The sequence below is a fragment of the Acinonyx jubatus genome, chromosome B4, assembly GCF_027475565.1.
Source record: "Acinonyx jubatus isolate Ajub_Pintada_27869175 chromosome B4, VMU_Ajub_asm_v1.0, whole genome shotgun sequence".
Taxonomy (NCBI): domain Eukaryota; kingdom Metazoa; phylum Chordata; class Mammalia; order Carnivora; family Felidae; genus Acinonyx; species Acinonyx jubatus.
Genome location: NC_069387.1, coordinates 62,734,037 through 62,760,110, shown reverse-complemented (window position 1 = coordinate 62,760,110; position 26,074 = coordinate 62,734,037). Strand labels below are relative to the sequence as shown.

Here is a 26,074-nt window from a genome sequence, read left to right as displayed (position 1 = left end):
GGAAGAGCAATTTTCCCTATATTCCTGTGTTTCTGCAGGACATTGAGCTATGGACATTGATCTACTATGAAGATGAGAATGTTTAAAGTCTTGCTTTCAAAGATGTTTGTTGCCCTTTAAAGGGTAATAAAACTTATCTCACCTGGAGTCAAAGCCTTACATTCCAGAACAGGGAACTTTCCCTCCTCCCCAGAGATGCCTAAGGAAGGATTTGGGGAACTATCTGCCTATGTGCTCACACATCAAAAGAACAGAAAACCCTGGCTGCAATCTCAAAGAGGCTGGTTTTATCTTCCCTCAGAGACAATTTAGATAATTTAGCTTCCAAAGGGTAACAATCCAAGAATTCTTCCCCTCTGTTCCTAAGGAGAATTAGTTTACACTAGAGGCAAAGACTTTTCTCCCTCCTTCAAGGAAGGGAAAGAAGAAAGGTTATTTCTCTTTCTATAAGGGAGCAGAGTCCCTCATCCCTCCCTACATGTAGGTCTAGCCACCTTGCTCTCATCAGTGTCTCCCTATGTGGGGTTTTAGGCCCGAGGGACTATGCAACAGTGTTAGTCCACCTGGCGTTATTGCTGTGAGTAAATAAAAGTTCTAATCTCTCATCCAGAGACCTGTTTTTGCTAGCACCTCCCCCCAACCCCACCTTCCTATCTACCTATCTCTATGCAAGCAGGGTAGCATCTAATATTCATCTTCGTTTCTGACTTGACATAATCTCCCTTTAAGAAATTAGTGAATTACTCTCTTTAATAATGATTCAACCAACATTGAGTTTCTAATATGTATACAATGTCACTTATGCATTTTGTTGCCTAAAATGGAAGAAATCTAAACATGAAGAAACATTGGAAAAAATCTTAATTGGCTAACATTCTAAAAACATTGGTCTATGTGCTTCAAAAACATCAATGTCAAAAAAAGAAAAGTCAATGTCAAAGAAGACAAAGTCTGAGGAACTGTTCCAGATCAGAGGAGACTAAAGGGACACAGGAGCTGAATGAAAAGTGAGAAAGGGAAGGAGGGCATTACTGAAACAACTGGCAAAATTTGTACATGGATTGTATATTCACAGCAACAGTGTATTGATGTCAAAATTCCTGACTTTGGTAATTATACTGTGGTTTTGTATGACTATACCTTTTTCTTAAGGATGGATGCTAAATTACTTAGGTATGATACGTCGTGATCTCTGTAACTTAGTTTCAAAGGGAGAAGAAAAAGAATCAAACCTGGCAAAATGTTTACTAAACATTATTGACCTGGGTAAAGGGGGTTCCAGAGCTCATGATAGTATTCTTGTAACTTTTCTCTAATTTACAACTTTTTTCAAAATAAACAAAAGTAGGGGCACCTGGGTGGCTCAGTCAGTTAAGCATCCAGCTTGAGCTCAGTTGATCTTACATTTCATGAGTTTGAGCCCTGAGTCAGGTTCTCTGCTGTCAGCACAGAGCCCACTTCAGATCCTCTGTCCCCCATTCTCTCTGCTCCTCCCGCACTGGTTCTCTCTCTCTCAAAAATAAATAAACGTTAAAAAAATTAAAAATTAAAAATAAATAAATAAATACATGGAAAAGAAATCCCATCAAGAGAGTCTAATATGTGGCAGGCTCTGAGCTAACCAGAGCCCCAGAGAGAGAGTAATGGATGTGATAAATTCCCGGGCCTCAAAATCTGACATTTAGTGAAGAAGGCAAATGAGGAAACTGATATCATGTGATAAAATTAAAAAGCATATCATTTTAGAGTATGTTTATGACCATTTTCTTCATGTGGCTTATGTGATATTCCTCTGCCTTTCTTTAAAAGTTGATATATTTTGAGAGACAGAGAGAGGGCATGCAAGCGGGGAAAGACCTATCAGGGCAGACCCAGACTCAGGGCTTGATCCCACAAACCAGGAGATCATGATCTGAGCCAAAATCAAGAGTCAGCGGCTTAACGAACTGAGCCACCCATGCACCACATCACCCTTCTATCTCTTGATCCCCCTCCTATCTCCCTACTATGTGTCAGTATCCTTTGCTAATTCCTCTACATCTTCCCACAGAACTCACTCTTTGGACTTCTTCCCTTCTCTGTCTACTCTTGCTCAGGTGGACTTAACTAGTTACATGGCTTTAAAAACCATCTACAAGCTGATAACTCCCCAATTTATATATCTAGCCTGAGCCTCCCCTCTGAACTTCTACCTATTTCACACCCCCACTTGAATGTCAGGGATCACAAACTCAACTTCTCCAAAAACAAGTTCCCGATTTTCTTTCAATCCTAACTTTCCTCAAAAATATTTGCAAACCATCTATCTGACAAAGGACTTGACTCCAGAATATGGAAAGAACTCTCAAAATGCAGAAATAAGAAAATAAATAGGCTTCTTTTTATTTTATTTTTTATTTTTTAAAAGTTTTATTTATTTATTTTGAGAGAGTGCGCATGCACACACATGAGCAGGGGAGGGGCAGAGAGAGACAGAGACAGAGACAGAGACAGAGACAGATTTCCATGCAGGCTCCATGCTGTCAGCATGTCGGACTCAATTTCACAAACCATGAGATCGTGACCTGAGCTAAACCAAGAAATGGATGCTTAACCAACTGAGCCACCCAAATGCCCCAATAGCCTTCTTTTTAAAAGATTTAAACAATCACTTCGCCAAATAGGATGTACAGATGGCAAATAAGCCTATGAAGAGATGTTCAACATCACTAGTCATTAGGGAAATGCAAATTAAAACTACAATGAAAATGAAATACTAGGTACCTATTAGCATGACTACACACACACAAAAACCTGACAATACCAAGTGCTGGTGAGGACTCAAAGTAACTGGCATCCTTATATTTTGCTGGTGAGACAGCCAATTTAGAGAAGTCTTTAGCAGTTTCTTTTAAAGTGAAACATACACTTTGCACATTTATCTGAAGGCAATGAAAATCTATGTTCACACAAAAAACCTGTATGTGAATGTTTAAAGCAGCTTTATCAATAATCACCAAAACCTGGAAACAACCCAATATTCCCCAACTGGGAAAAACAAAAAAAATCCTACCCTTCCTATAGCATTACCCAGCTCAGTGAAGAAAAACTTTTCTTGCATGTTTAGGGCAAAAATCTTGGAGTCATCTTTGATGTCTTTCTCTCAAACCCTCCATGAATCCTTTAACAAATTACATCGGCTTTAAAATCAAAATGTACGATAACCATAACTGCCCATCCCATAGCACTTCACTGCTACCACCATGTTCCAAACCATCATCATTTCTTGCCCAGATTATTGCAATAACTTTCTAATTAATCTCTAGATTTCTTTGTAGCTGTTCTTCATGCTGTTGAAAATGGACACCAGATCATGTCACATTTTGGCTCAAGGCCTCAATGACATTCTATCTCACTCATGATTTTATAAGCAACACCCAGCCCTCGCCTCCCTACTTCTCCTTTTATTCTTCCCATTGGTCCCTCATCTCCAGCCACACTGGCTTCTTTTCGGTTTCCTGAATGCAAGCATGCTTCTATACCTCAGGACCTTGGCACTTACTTTTCCTTCTGTTTGGAAGACTATTTCATCGCATAACCATATGGCTTCCTCCCTTACATCCTTCAGGTCTCTATTTAGATGTCACCTTCATGGAGAAGCTCTCCCTGACCACCCTACAAACTATTTTGTATTTCTGCCACCCACCCCTAGGACAGCCTAACCCACCTTGCTCTTATTTTTCTCCATAGCACCTATTACTATTTAATATATTATCTATTTATTTGTTGTTTTTGTGTTCCCCAATTGAATGCAAACAAAAACTTAGTCTTCACACTGTATTATCTCTACACCTATACCAATGCCTGTCATATACTAGGTGCCCAATAAACATTTGTTGAATGTACAAATAAATGAATCCTAACAGAATGCAAGAAACACACACAGAATTTACATAGAATTGTAAATAACAGTTATATTTGGTTAAAAGCCTTGGAAAATGGAAAACAAGGACATATAGATATGGGTATTTGGAGGGTTTTCAGTTCTATGGGAAAATTGCCCTGGTCAGCAATAAAGAAGAATGAAGTTGAATAGCTGGCTCTCAGACAAGAGATAAAAGAATGAAGATCAAATTGTGCTTCAGACTTGAGACAACCAGATCTTACTTACCGAGTAAGCCAAGAACACATTGGAAGCTGGCCCAGGGCGTAGGTAAAGGGCTCCACAAAGCAGGACTCCCCAGGCATGCACTGGTTACCAAAGAGATGAGCCTCCTCTTGAGGATAATATTATAATGAGAAATGAAGAAAATCATCACTAAGCATATTGATGTAATCAGTGCCACCTTGGAGGAAGACCTGGGGGAGATGTAACCATGGATCAAGGATAAGAATACCTGAGTACAGATTTTAGACTGTAAATAAAAATAAACTTGGGCTCAAGAACTTCATGGTTATTGAATATCCATGAACCTTTCTCCAGCTGGATTCACGACTGGGGTTTGTAGTTATAAATTTGACCTTTGAATCAACAACATTGATTCATATTATACTTCAATAAAAACAAGTTGTTTTTTTTGTTTTGTTTTGTTTTGTTTTGTTTTGTTTTGTTTTTCCTGAAATGAAACAACTTATTCCCCAGGTAGTTTGTGTGCCCTGGTAGGGAATGGATGCCTATGGCCTCTTACTGCTTGGTTTGCTTTCTCTGCCTCTTACTACAGTTACAAAGAGACTATCTAGACAGGGAGAGTATCAAAGAGAAAAGCAATACAAATCAACATTTAACATACAGTGGATGATGTGCACTAGTCATTTTGCAATGTATATAAATATCAGATCATTAAATCCTACACCTGAAACTAATATAATATTATATGTCAATTTTACCTCAATAAAAAATTATACATACATACATATGTATTCACATACTGTGTGATGGTGCAGGTAAGTAATATTAGTAATTATCATTATTAAAAGGTTATATTTATACAGTACTTTACAAATTCAAGTGTGCAGTATACTCTTGTTTCATTCTCGCTACTGCCCCCTTGAGTTAGGTGTCAACACTCCCACTTACAGTGAAGAAATTGGGGCTCAAGCAGGCTAAGAGGCCTTGCTCAAAGTCATTCAGCTGTGGCCTACACCTAGATTGAAGATATGTGCTGGCGTGTCCAGTATAGTCCCCATTTATGCCTGTTCTCCTAGTGTAATTATTAATAGCAACTCTCACTCTCCCAAGTCTCCTACTTGGACAATAAACTTTATGGTGACTCTGTCAAAACCTGCTTCTTTCATTCACTTAATTCCAATCTTTTATTTCATTATTGCTTTGTTTCTTCCACTTATAGCAGCTCAGGGTGGTTATAACATCCTAAAGAGCTGGCTTCAGACCATGGGATCACTTCTATGATAAGGATATTTCTATGAGAAAGGGTATTTCAGGTTGCAAACCAATTCAACCAGTAACTTTTAAAATGGAGAATTATCAGTATAGTCTACTAAACAATCAGGGTCTAAATCCTAGCTCTACTACTTCCTAACTATGTGGCTTTGGGGAAAATAATATGGAAAAAATCAGTCAGAGCACCATTAGCATAAGACTTTATTTTAAAATATTGGTCCCAAAAAGTGTCTTGAAGGAGCTAGAGAACAGTTTATCTTCGGGAAGGAAGGGGCAAGAATTTCATAGAATTTTAGCTGGTGTTGAGTAGGAGACTATCAGCCAAAATTCAGCTAGTTTGGGGAATAGCTGGTCAGAAAAGTGTCTTGAAAGAGGAGGAAATTGTACTGCAGATTACCAGCCATTATTTGGGCAACTTGAATTTATCAACATAGATGGGAGAGACAGATAGGGACTAGGATCCTGTGCAAGAAGAATGGGAGAAACAATTCAGGCAAAGTAGACATACAGGGGCCACACGGAAAACTCTTGCATCCTCAGGGACTCTTACATAAATTTTCCTCTCTCCCAAACTCAAATGCCCTCACCACAAAACAAAAGGATATATATTACATACCTCCCAAGTTGTTGAGAAGAGTAAATATGTTATTAAATATAAAGCAGGCAAAACAGTGACTGACACAATTCATTTGGAAGGGGGTCAGTAACAAAAGGAGGCTTGGATTGGCATTCGTGTCTATGTAATTTTTTTTTTTTTTTTGAGAGAGAGAGAGAGGATGCAAGTGAGCGAGAGGCAGAGGAAGAGAGAGAGAATCCCATGAGGGGCAGAGAGGGAGAGTGAGAGAAGCAGGTTCATGTTCACCTGAAGCAGGGCTTGTGTTCACCCGAAAGGGGGCTCGTGGTCACCTGATGTGGGACTTAACTCACTAACTGTGAGATCATGACCTGAGCCAAAGTCAGATACAAAACGACTGAGCTACCCAGGCGCCTGCTTCCATAATTTTAATAAACTCTTCCACATACATCCTCTGATGTGGAAAATGACTTGTTCTCAAAGAACTAGCTCAACACTAATCCCTATGACACTGTACCATTCGCCATCCTTCTCAACCCAACCAAGTTGCCATCTCTAAAAGACAACATTCTGGATCTTTAAGGGAGAGCTAAGGGACTTTCCCAAGGCTTTCTTGTATTTGCATAATAAATTCATCATTTTCTACTTAGATTACATATTATAGGCCAATAAATAAAACACAATTTACTACAGAAGCTTTGATTCACAGTTTCCGTAAGTTTGAGAAAAAATCAATTATTCATAATAAAGGATGAAAACTTCAAAAGCCATATGAGGTGAGGGGTAGAGAGTATGCCTAGAGATTTTGGAGTCAGGGGACTTCCCAAGCTATCGTTGGACCTCACCCGCTCAATAGGTTGGAACACAGACCGGTGATTCATAGTAGTTTGAAGGTGTTTTATTTGGTACTTATTACTTAGAGGTTTTACTATATTTTCCTTGGGGGAAAGAAATTCTTTTTTTTCTTTCCTTTTTCCTTTTTTTTTTTGGCTCTGTGAAAATAAGGTAGATTTCTTCAGATGTCAAAAGTATTAATGACTAATCCAATAGCTTCTCTTTAGCACTAAGCCTGAAAGAATGGTGATTAATTCCCATCTGCTGTTTAGTAGTTTCATTCCCAGAAATTACAAATTTTCCATTATTTTCTTGCCAGAACTGTCCAAATTCTGTCCAGAACCAAAAGCTCTGGTGATATGAACAGTTTCTATTGTAAGTGTCAACATTCTACACATTTTTACCCTATCTGTACAACAGCACAAAGAGCTTTATAAAGATACATGCTGCTATTAATCAAGGTCTGGAAAGGCTGTCCATTTTTTCCTGTGTTCATGTAGAAAGGTAACTCTTTTACAAAGGAAATTATTGTTTCTAAATTCAAGGTTTATGTTTTTGGCATGAGAATATCCCCATTTCATCCCAAGATTATACAAATATTCATTAGGGTTTCTTTTCCTTTGATATTCACTGTTTTATGACAAGTGTTTCATTTCATTTTGCACCTTTATATTTTCTGTATTTTAAGTTGGACAAGTTTTACTTTTATAAGAAAAATGATAGAAAATAATTTTAAGAAAAAAGATAAAAAATAATTTTTAAAAAATTCATATACATACAGGTTCACACAGCGTCAAATAAATAAGGTTAAGACAATACAGGCATAAAGAGTTCCAAGAAAAACAGATGGAAACTAGAGTGGCAAAAGATGTTTCACAAAGGCAGTGGCAGTGAAATGGCCTTAAACAGAAGTGATGTAGGTTAAGAGAAGAAGGAAAGGAGGGCAGAGGATTAGGGGAAGGAGAAATGCAACAAAGCATTGTGAAGTTTATGTGAAGAGGGGAATTGGTTTGTCTCCAGTGTAATATTTGTGCAAAAGAGAAAACTGTGGGGATATAGGATCCACATTGTAAAGAGTTTAGAATTAGGATTAAAGGAACTTTACTTTGCAAAACTCAGACACAAACTGAAGAACTGACTAGAGTTTTAACTTGCATTTGCAAAGGAGACAAGTTAATACAGAACTGGCTCACCTATTCAAGAAAATAGAAGTCTTTGAATTAAAAAAAAATCACAAGGTCAGGAGATAATTCCATTTGTTCCTTGGTAGTCAGTAATTCTGATTAGATAGCTTTGGGGTCCATTTTGATAAAAAAGAAAAACAAAATGTTTCTTTTGAATAAAAAATAACTTTATGGCTTATCTTAGAATTCAAGGCTTTTAGAATATTCCTGTTTTTTTAAGACTTGTCTTAGAGCGAAATGCTTTTAGAAATGTCAGCCTTTTTTTAGGCTTTAGTACGTCATGGGCTTGATTAGTCGTTATTGTGGACAGGGTTAGACAAGACAACAGTTTTCTTTGCCATATTATATAAACTAGAGTGTAGAGCTTCAAACATCTGGAGGCTTCAAGACGGGCTGTGATCATATAGGTTGTGCACTGCACAACTGTAGGGGGTGCTATGTACATAGTGCCCCCTGGAATTATACAATGCAAAATCTGCTCAGCTATACTTGGAAACCTAGAAGCCAGGCGAGGAACATAAATCAGTGAAGCATATGACCCACCTAAAGGATTCCAACTAATTAAACAATGTTCAGAACACTGGAGCAATAAAACAAATTTGCAGACTATATCCAGCCTTGGAGATCCACTTTGCAACCTCTGCTATAGAACGTAGAAACAGTCAATATTTTTGAGCAATGTAATGATGCATTAAAAAGGTCTATAAAATGAATTATAGAGCAAAAAGACTAGAAAGAAGGAGACCAGTAAGAAAACTTACTTCAATAATCTAGAATGGAGGAGAAAAGAGCCTGGCCTAGGCCTACGGTAATAGGATAGAAAGGAAAGAATTCTTAGGATTCAATGATAGAATTGATGACTTCCCACAAGGAAGAAAAAAAAAGGAGTCTGGAGTAATGCAAAGCATTGAACGTAGGACCCTTAGGAAAATACTTGGAGAAAAAAATATTTACCTTTGAAATAATTTCAGATATTATTTTAAAAAGATTTTTAGGGGTGCCTGGGTGACTCAGTCTATTGAGTGAGCAACTCTTGGTTTCAGCTCAGGTCATGATCTCACAATTCATGAGATCAAGCCCCATGTCTGGTTCTGTGCTGAAGGCAAGGAGCCTGCTTGGGATTCTCTGCTGATTGTTCAGAGCCTGGAGCCTTCTTCAGATTCTGTGTCTCCCTCTCTCTCTGCCCCTCCCCAGCTCATGATCTGTCTCTCTTTCTCTTTTTCTCTCTCTCAAAAATAAACACTAAAAAAAACATTTTTTTTAATATATGGGAAAGAAGCAGAAAAGAGGGAGAAAGGAATTGGAAAAACTACGCAAAAATGTTAACAGTGACTATCTTTAAGTAATGTGGTTACGAGTTATAATTCTCTTCTTCATACTTATATGCAGTTTCCAAATTTTCTTCAATGGATGTGTTATGTTTATAATTAGAAAAAAATTGTTTTAATACACTAAGGGTCTCACCTTTTATATAATCCATAAATTAAATCTCCATTGTTTTCTTTTTGTGACAACTATTTGCAATAGCAAATGCTAATAGGTTAGCTTTTTAGTGTTGGGAAAACAGATCTTGTTCTAGGGTGCTAAATACAATCCTTGCAATCTCAAAGAAATAAATATGTGGGGTACCTGGGTGGCTCAGTCAGTTAAGCACCTGATTCAGCTCAGGTCATGATCTCACGGTTTGTGAGTTCAAGCCCTGCATCAGGCTCTGTGCTGACAGCTTGGAGCCTGGAGCCTGCTTTGGATTCTGTGTCTCCCTCTTTGCCACTGCCCCACTCGCACTCTGTTCCTCTCTCACAAATAAATAAAACATTTTTTAAAAGTTTTAATAAAAGAAATAAATATTTAATATTTTCCAGTGATAAAGACTTGTTTTAGACATTATTTTTTGACTCAAAAATTAATTTCAAATGTGTTAATAATTTTGTTTAAAAGACATGATTTTGTTTCCTTTTTTTTTTTTAGCATTAGCTGTTAGCCTTTCTCTAGTGCATTCAAGACTTAAAGACCATTCAAGCTTTTGCCAAGAACACAAAAATTCAAGGTAAGAAGAAACGATAATAGTATCAACAATAAAAATAATAATGTTTATAGATTTAAAAAATAGCTTCACAAATATTTCATACAGGGCTCATTTGACTTTTAAGAAAAAAAACAGAATGTAATAATGGCAGGGTTTTTATTAGCTCTACTTTGTGGGGGAGACACAGACTCAGAGAGGTAAATATCTTGCTCAGTATCACATAGCTACTAAATAGTAAAATCAGAATTCAAATCAAGATCTTCCATACCCAAGTACTGTAATTTTTCCTATAGAGTATTAATGGGAAACCATGAAAACTATGTCTTGTCCACCTTGTTAAACCCTTCTCTGTACTGACAGAAGGGCCGGTTAATCTTGTCACCTTTGCCTGGTCCCATGACCCTGCCAAGCTCCAGACTCTCACTGTGGTCCATCCTGCTCCAAGCTAGGGAAACCCAAAATACAACAAAGGAGAATAGATTGCAATAAAAAAATGAAAAACAAAAACAGAAACAAAAACAAAAAAGACCTCTTTTGTTAAGGAAAAAAACCCACTGTCTTTCATTTCTTTGAGGCATATTTGGCATTTTAAAATTTGTACAATGGTTTGCATATAAATCCTTCCTAAAATGAATACAAGAGTAACGGTCTGAGACAAATAATGGAAATGACTGAAAATTCACAAGTTTATTAATGCAATAAGTCACATCCACCAGCAGAATAATTGTTTATGTATGAATCTTTTACTTAAAAGTTTTTTTAATGTTTATTTTTTTTATTTTTTTAATGTTTGTTTATTTTTGAGTGAGAGGGGCGGAGGGGAAAAGAGAGAGGGAGACACAGAATCTGAAGCAGGCTCCAGACTGAGCTGTTAACACAGAGCGTGATGTGGGGCTGGAACCCACAAACTGTGAGATCATGCCTTGAGCTGAAGTCAGATGCTTAACCATTTAACTGACTGAGACATCCACGCGCCCCTTTAATGTTTATTTTTGAGAGAGAAAGAGAGACTGAGCATGAGTAGGGGAGGGGCAGAGAGAGAGGGACACACAGAATCTAAAGCAGGCTCTAGGCTCCCAGCTGTCAACACAGAGCCCGACATGGGGCTCGAACTCACGAACCGTGAGATCATGACCTGAGCCGAAGTCTGATGCTTAACCAACTGAGCCACACAGGCGCTCCTGCATGAATCTTATACTTATCATTAATGGTTAAAAGCGGGGCACAACTCTCTTGGATGACCTGAAGCAGAACTTCAAGAATCAGCTTCAGTTCCACCTGGTTATATCCTCAAAATTAGTTTTCCCTTCATACTTCTTTTATATGATCCCATTTGGCAGTTACGCTCACTTGCTGGAAGAATTTCTCATTGTTCTGTGATCAAGGGTATCATTTGTCTTCACTGATACTCTACTGTTCGTCATGCAAACATGATTTTTGCTTTGAACACAACTTTGATTTGATTTGTTTTCAGATTGTTCTTCAGGCATGCATGGGTTCTCTGTATGTATCATTTTTTTCTGCCTGAATTATTAACTTCACAAGTATACCATTTGGGTATTTGTTCATGCTTTTATGCTAACACCCATACCGCTTTGTTCAGTAAAGCCTTATTGTTGGATAATTTGGATACACTAGCAAATAGCTCATCTGTCACTCTACTATTTTAAAAGTAACCACTGCTTTCTCTAAAGTTTATAACATTATAACATTATAACATTCTCTAAAGTTTAAACATTTTTCAAATGAATCATTAAATGGATACTAGCTAAGAGGTAGTATAGACAAATTCCAATGGGATGTTACAAAAAAGTAGGAGATTCTAATGTGGTTTTTTTGAGTAATAAAAATAGTTAAAGTCTAGTTGTAAGTTAGAATGTGAAATATTTTAAGATACCAAGTGTAAGCAATAAAAGATAAGCTTAAAGAATAAGAACTTGTAAAAATGACCAGACTTGATAATGTCTCAGAGAAAGCAAAGAACATCCTCCTGCCCAAAGCCAATCCCTCCTGTATTATTTATCTACTTATGCAGATGGGGTTCAGAACACGCTATCCCAAAATATGAGTACTGAGTGTTTTAAGCTGAAGGAGTTTGAGAAAACAAGCAGAAGCAAGATCACTCTGACCCTCTTCCTACCCTTCTGCCTTGAAACGGGTCATAAAGCCCTCATGTGAGAGGCGCCTTCCCTAAATGTGGTGGAAAGGAGCATCTTTATCTCCAAAGACAAAAGGACACTAAGAAGAATCCGAGCAAACAGGCCTTGCTAAGTATGCTACTACAGTTACCTCATACTCCCTTCATCTATCATATTCCTCCACAACAATCCACTCTCCAGCAAACCTAGCATCAAAATACTGAGGTCTGTTTCTTTGGGTCTTCATTTCCTTATGAAGGCTCCTGTGTCACATAACACTTGTATTAAATTTGTATGCTTTTCTCTTGTTAATCTGTCTTTGCCGGTTTAATTTTCAGACCCAGCCAGGGACCTTAACAGGGTTGAAGAAAACTTTTTCCTCCCCTACACTGCATAGCAAATTACGGAGACTTAGCAGCTTAAAACAATAAACACTTATTATCTCACACCATTTCAAATGGTGAGGAATCTGGGAACAGCTTAGCTGAGTGTTGCTGCCTCAGAATATCTCATGAGGTTACATCCAAACTGTCAGCCAGCACCGCGGTCATATGAAGACTTAATGGAGCTGGAGGATCCCCTCCCAAGCCTGTCACTTGGTTGTCAGCAAGAAGCCTCAGCTCGTCACCATGTGTGCCCTCTCCATAGGATTGCTTATGCAATGGCAGCTGGCCTCCCCCAGAGCAAATGACGAGGGAGAGAGAAGGCACCAAGATGAAACTACAGTGTCTTTTATAACCTCATCTCAGAAGTGACATAGCACCATTTTTGTTGTATCCAATCGGTCACAAAGACCATCCCTGATACTATATGGGAGGAGGTGACACAAGGGTGTGAATACGGGGATGCAGGGCTCATAGGGGGACATCCTGGAGCCTGGCTACCTCCCTTCCCTTGTATCCTTTATTCTCTTCTCTGGCTTCCATCACCCTTGTGCTCTTTCAACTTAAACTACTTTGTCCTTACTAGCTCTTCTTCTATCTTGGTTCTAGACACTCTGACACTATCCTCTGAAACTTCACTTGTATACCTTCTTGGGAAAAAAGAAAAAACAAAGTCCTTCCTAAACTGTTCTTCCTAGTTCAACTCTAGTTACCAGTCAGTCTCCATGGCTGAATTCCTGAAAGAGAAATCCACACACGCTTACATTTCTTCACCTGGTGCACAGAAATCTGACCTGCACCCCAACCTGTCCAATGGAACTGTAATCCCAGGTCACTGGAACATTGCTAGGAGTTCTTCATTTAAAATTCTAATACATTTGGGGCGCCTGGGTGGCTCAGTTGGTTAAGTATCTGACTTCGGCTCAGGCTGTGAATTCACTGCTCATGTGTTCAAGCCCTGCATCGGGCTCCATGCTGACAGCTCAGAGCCTGGAGCCTGTTTCAGATTCTCTGTCTCCCTCTCTCTCTGCTCAAAAATAAATAAACATTTAAAAATGTAAATTCCAACACATTTTCAGTCCTTACTTAATCTCTGCGTCATTTGTTTTCCATGAATTTCTTTTCCCTTGGCTGCTGTGACACCATTCCTCCCTGGCTTTTGTTCTAATTTCATGACTTTCTTACTTCCATTGCTGACCTTTTTCCTTTACCTCTCTGTAAGTATTGGTATTCTCTGCAATTCAACCCTCAACTCTTTTTCTTATTATTTTAAACACTCTCCCTTTTTTCTATTCCAGTGGCTTTTGCTACCATCTGTATGCAGCTAACTGCCAAATCTAAATCTCCAGATTCCTTCTCTTTCTTGAACTTCACACCATTATAACCAACTCCTTGCTTAAGACTATGAAAGCCCCACAGGTTTCTCAATAGATAGATGTGTTGACTCAGTTTGAGGAGATCAGTTACTTCTGAGAACTTGTAATTGGGAGGGGAAACCTTAATAAGAAAACAAAGTATTATATATACATATATATATATTTTTTTTTTTGAGAGAGAGAGAGAGAGATGGAACACAAGTGGTAGAGGGGCACAGAGAGAAAGGGACAGAAGATTCAAAGCAGGCTCCCTGCTGACAGCAGCAAGCCCGATGTGGGACTTGAACTCACAAACTGTGAGATCATGACCTGAGCTGAAGTCAGACACTCACCCAACTGAGTCACCCAGGCATCCCAAAAAAAAGTATTCTAAAGGAAACCTTATCTCCAAACAGAGTTTTATCCATTTGGCACAACCTTTAGTGCAAAGGCATGATGGAGTGTGATCCCAGCCAAGGCTTTCCCTGTCTTCCGAGGAGAAGCCACCAATGTATCCACCAAGCCATTATTCACCATTTTAGTTCAACATAAAGAAGAGTCAGCAGCTCACTGTCAAAATCAGTTCATGCAGAGATTGGTAAAATCAAGAGCTGCATGCAGCTTCATAATCAACTCCCATTCGCCAGCACCACCTTCAGATACTTCACGGTGGCTGTGCCAAGGCTCCCAGGACCTTGCCACATTCTGTCCTCTTGGACAAACTGTCCAGCGAAGACCAGCTTCTCCCTGGAATGCTCAGGGTTTCAGACCTAAACTGCTCCCAAACTATTGTCACGAGACCACACTCTGAGTCACGTCCCACCGTGTGTTGTTAGCACAGACGCTGGGTCCACAACCCGCAGCTGTTGTTACTGCAGCTACTCGTGCCGTCCTCACATCCTCACATTTCCACCATATAAATGTGCTATAAGCAAGAGTTCATCATGTTCAATAACGTCATGATGCCCAGACACATGGTCCCAGGCAGCAGCCTGCTGTACATATGCCCACAGGGTCAGAAACATTGAACATTTCCACGTTGGTATGTGCTCCTCTCACGGGAAAAACTAGACGTCAGATGCTTAGGTGTTTCCTTTTATTCAAGCCACAAACCTTATTTTTGCCAGTGAAGTCACTGGCATTGAGACTGAGCACCCAGAATTTCTTCGTATCTTGGAGCCTCCAGAGCCTCATTCTAAGGCTAATGTAACCATCTCTGTACTTTAAGCCCATCTAGTCAAGAGACTGCCAGAAACCAGCCAGCAAGTGCTACTGTGGTTCTAAGGTATAAAACTGATCAGGGATCACAAGAAAAACTCATGTTTCAGGGTGCCTGGGTGGCTCAGTCCATTAAGCATCCAACTCTTGAGTTTGGCTCAGGTCATGATCTCACAGTTCCTGAGTTCAAGCCCCACATCAGGCTCTGCACTGACAGCGTGGATGGAGCTTGTTTGGGAGTCTCTGTCTTCCTCTCTCTCTGACCCTCCCCGCTCATGTTCTTTCTCTCTCTCAAAAATAAATAAACATTTAAAAAAATAAAAAGAAGAAGAAAAATTATGTTTCATCCAGGGAAAAATATGAAAACATTGAAAAACTTTAGTAGTTGTGGGGGGAGAGAATTGTAAAATAAAACAAAATTTTAAATAGAAAAAATGTGATGGGGTGCCTGGTTGGCTCAATTTCAGCTCAGGTCATAATCCCAGTGCCATGGGATCAAGCCCCATGTTTGGCTCCATGCTCAGAGTGAAGCCTGCTTGAGATTCTATTCTCTCTCTCTCTCTCTTTCTCTCTTTCTCTCCCCACCTCCCGCCCTTCTCCCCTGCTTGTGCATGCATACTCTCTCTCAAGTGGGAAAATAAATAAATAAACAAACAAATAAATAGAATATTTACAACATATGTACTGAGAAAATGCCATGTCTAATAAACTTAATGCTAGTTCTAGATTATTTGTGGTGAAAAGGCAGAGAAGAAGAAAGGAAGGAAGGGAAGAGTAAGGAAAAGTGAGGGGGAAGGGAAAGAAAGAGAAAAGTATATACAAAAAGCTTCTAGAAATTAATAAGAAAATACAAGGTTTGGCTCTAGATGCTCTGAAACTACCTTTGGAAGTCAGTCAGGATTCCTTTCTCTTATAGCACTATTTTTTTACTTATTGAGATTGCATAAATTTATGGCTGATGTTGTTTTACACTGATATGCTTGTATTTTTGTTATTTTGAGAATGCTTTATAGACTCTTGTAACCAAGACATAATTCACAGGTGAAATATAAAATATGAAATATTAATAAGGGGATTAAGAGTATACTTATCTTGAGCACTGAGAAATGTACAGAACTGATGAATCATTATATTGTACACCTGAAACTAATACACCACTGTATGTTAATTATATGTCAATTAAAAAAGACATAATTTGCATCCTTTACTACATTAATTATTTAGAGCCACATGTAATCTTGATATTCTGATGTTTGGGAAAAAGGCACAAAAAGTTTCCAATAGTGTCTCCAGTACTGGAATAAACCAGGAGCATTCTGATCCTAACAGCTGTTCAAAGACTGAATAGTACTGACTTCCACGCATACCAGAAGCCTACGTTAGAAGGTAAACTAGCAGATATGACCTTCAAGTCCACCATCATCAAATTAAGAGAAAGAATTTCAACAGCAGAGCAACCCCACTCCATCCATCTGCCCAGTCTAAGTCTGCATATTGCACAGTGGTACCTATATGCCAAAGGAACCACTGAAGCACTCCAAGTATTACTTATTATAGGATGTAGGTAATGGAAAGGAGACTCTTACCATTGTTGTCATCAACATTGTCAATCTGGGATGGCTTTGATCATATATGGTTTTCTAAAAGTTTATTCTCATGAGCTAGGTTTGAGACATCACAACACTGGCATGAATCACAAGATCAATAAAACCTTGCAAGGTTCTGCAAACCTAGTACCTCTGTCTCCTTGACATTCTCCTGTTATGCTTAAGACAGGCTGTTGAGATTGAGTGGGAGGCTAAATGGGCAGCTTGAAGAAAATTATAAATGTTTGTAAAATCTGCTGAGGGAATTTTGGAGAAGCAGATGGCCCAGAACAAATAAAGATTGCCAAGCTCTGTTGGAGTTTCACCTGAATTTAGAGGTCATGGATTTATTGTGGCTCTTACATGCCAGAACCATTAGGTTTGTTTTCACATTTAATGCTCGTGACATCCATGTATGTATATGTAATTTGTCTTGATTATACAGAATTTAAGGCACTAATATAAGCTTCTACCGCTAGCACATTAGGGTCTCATGGTTGCAAACAACAGAAAATTACTCTGGCTAATAGAAGATAAAAAGCAATTTCATTGATAGGATATGTGCAAGCTATCAAAACAAAGGGGAGGCTAATGAACCAGTATGTAAAGGACAAAATGTTTTCACAGGTCTTGGTAGTAGAAACAAATAGCTGCCTATGTGAATCACTTAATGCTTTGGATCACTCCATTCCAGAGTCCAGTTCCAGAGAGACAGGAACTGTTTGTCCTAGCAAGGCTCATATGCTTAGGGGAGCTGCCTCCAAGCCTAGAGGGTTGGACAGGTAATTCACTAAAGAATTGTGATGCTGTTGCCAAAAGAAAAGGGGTTGGATGATGGTGAGCAAAAATTAATAAATGTCTGCTATAGATAAAAGAATAAAAGCTTCAGAATTAAGATCTGAATCTATATTTGTCACATGTAAAACCTAATATGGTATGTTCTTCGCCAAGTTGCCTCCTAATGGGAATGAAGAAGACAATTGTTTGGGGGTTACAGTACAGGTGGAACAGGAGAGTAAGAATGTGAGAGGGTCAGGAAGCCTGCAAATGATGATGGGTGGTAGGGCCTCCAAGCTAGGGATGAAAGTGAGGCCAGGGGTGCCTCGGTGGCTCAGTCAGTTAAGCATCTGACTTTTGATTTTGGCTCAGGTCATGATCTCACCATTCGTGGGTTCGAGCCACACATCGGATTCTCTGCTGGCAGCACGGAGCCTGCTTGGAATTTTCTCTCCCTCTCTCTCCCTTTCTCTCTGCCCCTCCCCTGCTCACATGCTCTCTCTCTCTCAAAATAAATAAATAAACTTAAAAAAAAAAAAAAAAAGAAACGTAAGGCCAGAAGGGGACTTCAAAACCAGGAGAACTGGAGGGACAGGGTGGTGAAACAGGTGAGGTGAGGGTATTTCTGGGAGTCTTCTGAGATGATTCCAGAAATTCTATGAAGTAAACCCAGTGAGAGACATGTCCTGAGAAACTGAGGTATGTCATGATGGGTCCACAAAGAAAAAATAAAGTTCTAATTGTGTTTTAGTTTCTGATACAATCAAAGAACACTATTTAGCTATTGAAGACTTAAGCAGGAGGGAGACAGTTCATTTTCACAACCATCTTAAAAATAAAATCTGCTCCAGAGATTGAACAAAGGAAAAATGAAATCTATATTGATCATGGTATTTACAAACTTAGTGAAGAATGTCTGAAGGATATTTTATGAATGAACTTATTTTCCTACCCACACCTTTCCCCAGAGAAATGTTTTATGACTGTAGGTAATATGACTAGGTAATATGACTCTCAAACAAAAAGAGTGTTAACACAAGCCTAGAGGCAAAACGTTTTTGGTGCCTAAAGACAATCCTACTGATACAAAGAAATTGAAAGCAAGTGTCTTTATTTGCTGTGTATTAAAAGGAAGGAAAATACATCAGAGGAAATCTACCATTTATGAAAACAGTAGAGCACATTAAACCAACCCTTTCTGGAGTGTGGGGGACAAGAAATGAGCATGGTTATAAAAGGGCAAGATGAAGGGTCCTTGTGTTGATGGAAATAATCTGTACCTTGACTGTATCAATGTCAATATGTTGGTTGTGACATTGTACTATGGTTTTGCAAAATGTTACCACCGGAGAAAGCTGGATGGGATCTCTCTGCATTATTTCTTACAACTGTATGTGAATCTACCATTATCTCAAAAAAAAAGTTTAATTAAAAAGAAAAACAACAGGGGCACCTGGGTGGCTCAGTCAGTTGAGCATCTTAGCTCAGGTCATGATCTCACAGTTCATGAGTTTGAGCCCTAAATCTGGCTCTCTGCTGTCAGCGAGGAACCAGCTTCAGATCTCAGATCCTCTGTCCCTCTTCTCTGCCCCTCCCCCACTCATTCTAGCGTGCTCTCTCTCTCTCTCTCTCTCTCTCTCTCTCCCTCTCTCTCTCTCAGAAATAAACATTAGGAAAAAAGAAGAAAAACAACGCACACACAAACACAAAATGAGCTTTCCTAGATATAGGGAAGAAGAGTTCTTTCCACCCCTTGTGTTTCCATACACAGTAATTTGAACTAGACCAAAACGGTTTTCTAACCTGGCTGCTCATTTGTTCCCTGGTGACCTCAAACTTCCTGGAAAACTGAGAATTACTGAGCTTCTCTCCACCCCTCATTTACTCCTCCCTAGGGAAGCTGGGGAGAATAAACAGCTCAGCCCTTCCCCCACCCTCTCTAGTCCAGTGTTTTGCAGACAGCGTGTCAGCTTTCCTCTCCGGGGATTTTATTCCGCTGGGAAGACTGTGTTGTTCCACTGTGCCAGTGACTACTGGATAACTCTGGGAAAAGTGTGAGAGTGCCCACTTGGCCGTGTCTTCCAGTCAGCTTTATGAAGCTGATAGTTTGACCTTCATTTGTCTGATTCTGTATCTCTTTCAACTGATTCTGAATTGGAGAGGAAGAAAGGGATGATTTTTTTTAGGTACTTGGTTCCTGCAAGAAAAGGGGTTTCAGCTGGTCTGAACTCCTACATCAGACCAAGGGACCCTGGGGATATGACCTTAGATTTGCCTTCTTGCCACTCAGCTCTCCAGAATGTAGCAAAGTAAGATAAACGTGGAATGTTAGCAGGTCAGATTGCACCTGGTTTACAGAAGCATTCATTGTGAAATCTCACTGATGGGTTGCAGCTGCACTGGGAGGCATGTGACTTGGCATTTGCTCCTGAAGAGACTATGTAACAAGCAGGGGATTACACACGGGTAACACGGGGAGGGAACAGATGGGGTGGCTGTCCTAAGGTGAAACTGTCTGCATCAGGTTTGCCCTCATCTCTTGTGACTCAGCCCTGAGGAGTGGAGGAGAGTAGAAGCCACACCTAACCTGTCACCAGGTATTACATAACACATGTAGCAAGTCGTCCACTAAAATTCTAGCACCTGGTCCCTGCTCTTCAGTAACCGGACAAAGTTCTTTGTTAAGTTCATCTAGTTCTTGCAGTCATTCTGGTAAGTTAGCACATCTATCCCTTGTTCCAACACGGATCTCCAATTTCCTTCCCTTTTTAGAGATGTAAGAAAGCTAACTTACCTTCTCAGATGTCCTTGCCATTAGAGGTGGTCCTATAACTCAGTTCTGGCAAATGAAATGTAAGCTGAATACTATTTCTGGTACCGCCTCTTCCATTTCATGCTTCTTGCCTGGAACACATGCATGATTCTGGAGTCTGACCGGTCATTGCCAAGTATGGTATACAGCAAGACAGAAGGGTCAGTTGGTGGTGGTGTTGAGCTACCATACCAGTCTTGGACCTCCCTTCAACCAGATTTGGGGAGAATGTCCTGGATTGTCCAGTTGGACCCAATGTGATCATAAAAGTCCCTATAAGGGAAAGAGAGAGGTAGAAGGAAGGATCAGAGAAATATGTGACAACGGAAGCAGAGTCAAAGGAATGCTATGTTGCTGGCTTTGGAGGAGGAGGAAGGGGGCGGTGAGGCAAGGAATGTAGGCAACCCCTAGAAGCTGGAAAACGAAACAGCATCTTCCCCTGAGACCAGAAGGAATGCAGCCTTTCTGACACCTTAGTTTTAGCCTAGTGAGGCCTGTGTCAGATTTCTAACCTACCGAACTATAAAACAGTAAATTCTTGTTGTTCAAACCACTAAATATGCAGTAATCTGTTACACTGGCAATAGGAAATGAATACACTATATTAAGACCTTTTAATAACAAATATGGTTAGACTAAGGAAATTGTTTCCTTTTAGTGTAAGATAACCTCTAGTTTTTAAATCCAGGGCAGGCAAAAAGAGACATAACTTATTTTTTAAGAATAAAAAAATATCCCCAGGAACCTAGGAAAAGATGGATATTTTTATAGCCATGGTAACAAACACCAAAGCTGGTTTTAAAAACTATTTAACTGATAAGTGACAACTTCAGTAAACACACCTCAGGAACAGGAAACATGCTTCTATAACCCATGTCTCTAAGGCTGATTTTCAGCTACTCCTTCCTCAGTAACCAATACCTCCCCAAACAAAATTTCCCATAAAACCTGTATTTGCTTTGCTCAGTGAGACTGTGTCTGATCAGCATAGCCTTCCCTTACTTAAGTAAACAATAAATTCAGTGTCTAGGTTTCACATTTTGGTTGATGATCTCATCCTTTGAAATATTATACATTCTTCTTAAGACAAACTTATTCTTAATTTATCAAGGGTCAAGGAAAACACAAAGTGCCAAGTTTTGATACTGTTAAGTGAAGGTTGTTGGAAAAGCAGTATATAAGAATTTGTTTTCATTATGGGAAGAAATAATTTTATGTGTTTTTTTAATATTTATTTATTTTTGAGAGAGGGAGAGAGAGAGCGAGCACACAAATGGGGAAGGGGCAGAGAGAGAGGAAGACAGAGGATCCAAAGTGGGCTTTGCAGAGAGCCCAATGTGGGACTTGAACCCACAAACCGCGAGATCATAACCTGAGCCAACATCAAGAGTTGGACTTTAAACTGACTGAGCCACCGAGGCACCCCTTCTATTTGTTTTTTTTAAAACTCTTGATTTGTTCCTATGTTTACATTTGAAAAACAAAAATCCTAAAACTAAATGAAATCACTCATGATGCCACCATCTTCATTTTCTTAATATTTAAAAACTTACAAGTCCTGATCTGCTTCCTACTAACCCCACCCAATAGAGGTAATTGCTAATAACAATTTTATGTATATCTTCTCAGATGTAAACTTAGGCACAGAGGTGTTATAAAAGGCTATTTTAGCCAGTTGCCATGGTGTTGCTAGGATCTTTGGAACGTATTTTATATGGCTAAGTATAGTTTGGTATTTTAGCATGGTTGTGGGCTTCTTAAGAACGGTAGCCATGATACATTCATCTCTCCATAACAAGTTACATTACATAATGGGTTTTCAACAAATATTTATTGAATTGAATTAAGAACTAAATTTCTCTAAATAAGATCCCATTTAATTTCTGGTATAAGAATATAATACTTAGTCCTAAGGCAATATAGACAGATCCTGAGTCCATCTGTGGTGGACTCTTTGGGATCTTAATGTTTAATGTTCTAGGACAGAATTGCTCAAAGAGTAGTCAACTAGTGGTGGTTTATCAAATATTCAAAAAAAGTTGGCCATTTCAGGGGGAAAAAGCAAAGAGGTAATTTTGTTCACACATAGTTCATAAATGTGAGGTTAAGATTAATTACTTCTTGGGGGCACCTGGGTGGTTCAGTCAGTTAAGCGTCTGAGTTTGGCTCAGGTCATGATCTCATAGTTCGTGGGTTCTAGCCCCAAGTCAGGCTCTGTGCTAACAGCTTAGAGCCTGGAGACTGCCTGCTTCAGATTCTATGTCCCTCCCCACCCCCACCTCTCCCCCTCCCCCATTCATGCTCTATCACACTCTCAAAAATGAACATTAAAAAAATTTTTTTAAAGATTCATTACTTATTTTTACAGAAATCCTTTTATATTCTTAGTTCATTATCTTAAAAATAGATTATGATTTTCATGATTCAAAACTGAAAACAGTTGGGGCACCTGGCTGGCTCAGTCGGTAGTGCACATGACTCTTGATCTCAGGGATTGTGAGTGAGACCCACCTTGGGTGTAGAGATTACTTAAAACATAAAATTGAAAAAGGTCAAAGGATAAACAGTAAAAAGTCTCACCACAACCACATCCCCTAGCCAATATTGGTCAGTTTGTTATGTATCCTTCCAGAGATACTTTATTTAAAAAAACATTTTTTTTAATGTTTATTTAGTTTTGAGACAGAGAGAGACAGAGCATGAACGGGGGAGGGTCAGAAAGAGAGAGGGAGACACAGAATCTGAAACAGGCTCCAGGCTCTGAGCTGTCAGCACAGAGCCCGACGCGGGGTCAAACTCACAGACCACGAGACCATGACCTGAGCCAAAGTCAGACGCCTAATTGACTGAGCCACTCAGGAGCCCCCAGAGATATTTTACAACATGTAAGAAAACACACTCACACATACACACACCACAGATCATTTTAGACAAGTGGTTTAAGGCTATAGTCTTCTGCACCTTACTTGTTACATACATGCAACAGTATGTCTATGGCAGCCTTCCATTTCAGTACACAGAGTAGTCTCATTCTCTTATACAGCTCAGAGAATTCTTGAATGGACATAAAGAAGTTTTCTTTTTTAAACTACTAAGATCTTAATAAATAACTTTGTACAAATGTTAGTTCATACACATTTGAATCTATCTGTAGGACAAATTCCTAGAGACAGAACTGTTGGGTCAAAAGGTATGTGAATTTGTAACTTTTAAAGTTACTGCCAAAATCTCTCTTCATGGGGGCAATTCATCCTCTCATGGAAATTAGAGTGCCTAGTTCCCCACAGGCTCAGCCACACAATACATTATTATCAAATTATTTTCTCTGCTAATCAAACAGTTCAAAAATGATCACTTAGCAGGACATTAACTAGCATTCTACTGTGAAAGAAGTTTACTTTTTCTTTATGTTTGAATCATTTGTATTACCTTTTCTGTGAATTATCTGGTCATATGATTTGTCCATTTTTTATTGGGTTGTTTTTTCCTTTAGTTATTGTAGGTGCTCTTTTATATTAGGAAAATTATCCCTTTGTGATACAAATATAAAATGAATTTCCTCAAGTAGCCATTACCTTTCGACTTACTTTATGGTAACTGTTCCCCTGCAGAATTTTTTTAAAATGTGACTTGAAAACACTTTATCCCATTCTCTGGTTGTCTTTTCACTTTCTAGGTAATGTTCTGGAAGCACAAAAATTTCTAATTTTAATGAAGTCCAATTTATCTATTTTTTTTCTTTTGTTGCTTATGCTTTTGGTGCCATATCTAAGAAACCATTGACTAATGCAAGGTCACAAAGATCTATATCTATGTTTTCTTATAGCTTTAGCCCTTATATCTAGGTATTAATCCGGTTTCAGTTAATTTTTGTGTATAGTGGGTGGTACTTAAGTTCTAAATTCATTTGTTTGTAGATTCCAATTGTCACAGAACTATTCATTAAAGACTATTCTTTCCCCCCATTGAATTGTCTTGACACTCTTATTGAAAATCATTTTACCATAAGTGTATGGGTTTTTTTCTGGACTCTCAGTTCATTCCATTCATCTGTATGTGTATCCTTATGCTAGTACCACATAGCCTTGAATACTGGAGCTTTAAAGTAAGTTTTCAAATGGAGAATTGTGTGTTCGAACTTTGAACTTTTTCTTTTGTTATACATCTGAAAGTCTTTTTTATTGAAAAAATAATTGACATACAATGTTGTATTAGTTTCAGGTGTATAACATGATTTGATATTTATATACAAAATAGTCACCATAATAAGTCAGTCATCATATAAAAGTGTAACAGTGTTATTGACTATATTCCCTACGCTGTTCATTATATCCCTATATCTTATTTATTTTTTTAATGTTTATTTTTGAGACAGACAGACAGACAGACAGACAGAGTATGAGTGGGGAAGGGGGAGAGAGAGAGGGAGACACAGAATCTGAAGCAGGCTCCAGGCTCTGAGCTGTCAGCACAGAGCCCAATGTGGGGCTCGAACTCATGAGCCACAAGATCATGACTTCAGCTGGGTCAGATACTTAACCAACTGAGCCGCCCAGGCGACCCTATCTTACTTATTTTTATAATTGGAATATTGTGTTTCTTTTTCAAGATGTTTTAGCTCTATAAGGCCCCTTGCCCCTTGAACTTGAGGACCAGCTTCTCCATTTCTGCAAAAAGGCGATTGGAATTTTGACAGGCATTGTATTGTAGGTTAATGTGGGGGAGTAGTGTCATCTTAACATTAGGTATTCCAATCTATAAACATGAGTGTTTGTTCAATTTCCAGTCTTCTTTAATTTCTTTCAATGATGTTTTATTTTTTAACTATGAGCCATTCACTTCTTTTGTTAAATTTATATTAACTTTCTTGTTCTTTTTAATACTATTGTAAATGGAAGTATTTTCTTCAATTTTGGATTGTTATTACTAATGCATAAAAATACAATTATTTTTGTATATTGATGCTGTATCTCTGAAACATTGCTATACTCATTTATTAGCCCCCATGGATTTGTAGATTCTCTAGGACTTTCTATATATATAAAACTATGTCATCTGCAGATAGAAATAGTTTTACTTCTTTTTTAATCTAGATGCCTTTTATTTTATTTTCTTGCCTAATTGCCTTGGCTGAAACCTCTAGTACAATGTTGAATGGGAGCAGCATACTTATTTCCAATATTTTTTAACTTCTAATTTTTCCCCAAATTATAAAGATAATTGCATTAGCTAGGAAAACGTTGGTGAAAATAGTAGTCATTATTTTTTAAACTTTTTGTTAGTGGGAGTGCTTCTAACATTTTTCTATCAAACAGAAGCTGTCTTGGGCATTAAACTAGATTTATGTTAAAGTAGTATATTCTATTCTTATTCTTTTATAAACATTTTGATTCAAAAGTAGATTTTAAGTTTTGATCAAATCCTGTTTCAAAGTCTGTAGTTGATATTCTTTGTATCTATTCATAAAATGTATGTCCTAATATTTAATCACCTTTGTATTCCTGAAATAAACCCATTCTGTCATACTGTTCTTTTAAGATATTGCATGATTCCATGTCCTAATATTTTATTTAGTATTATTTCATCAGTAAGTGAAATTAATGGGCATTTCCTTTCCTTATAGTCTTTATCAGATTTAGTACCTAAATTATTCTTGTTTCATATAAAGAACTTGGAAGGTTTCTTCTTTCTCTGTGTGCTGGAATACCTTAAATAATTTTGGAATTATCTATCCTTTAAGGTTGCAGTGTAACAGCCTATAAAAAGTGTTTTTTTGTGTGTGTGGGATAGCTCTTTATACTTTCTTT

At 38.4% G+C, this 26,074-nt stretch overlaps 1 long non-coding RNA gene across 1 annotated transcript in view; it reads right to left on the bottom strand.

Annotated features, from left to right (window-relative positions):
* Positions 1 to 3,770: 3,770 nt before the first annotated feature.
* Positions 3,771 to 26,074, bottom strand: part of LOC106977432 (uncharacterized) — a 47,660-nt gene continuing 25,356 nt past the window's right edge. Inside the window, exons 4-5 of the long non-coding RNA XR_008300201.1 lie at positions 20,250 to 20,540; positions 3,771 to 4,254 (exon numbers count right to left, since the gene is read on the bottom strand). This is a non-coding gene — a long non-coding RNA (uncharacterized LOC106977432). The remainder of the gene's footprint in view (positions 4,255 to 20,249; positions 20,541 to 26,074) is intronic.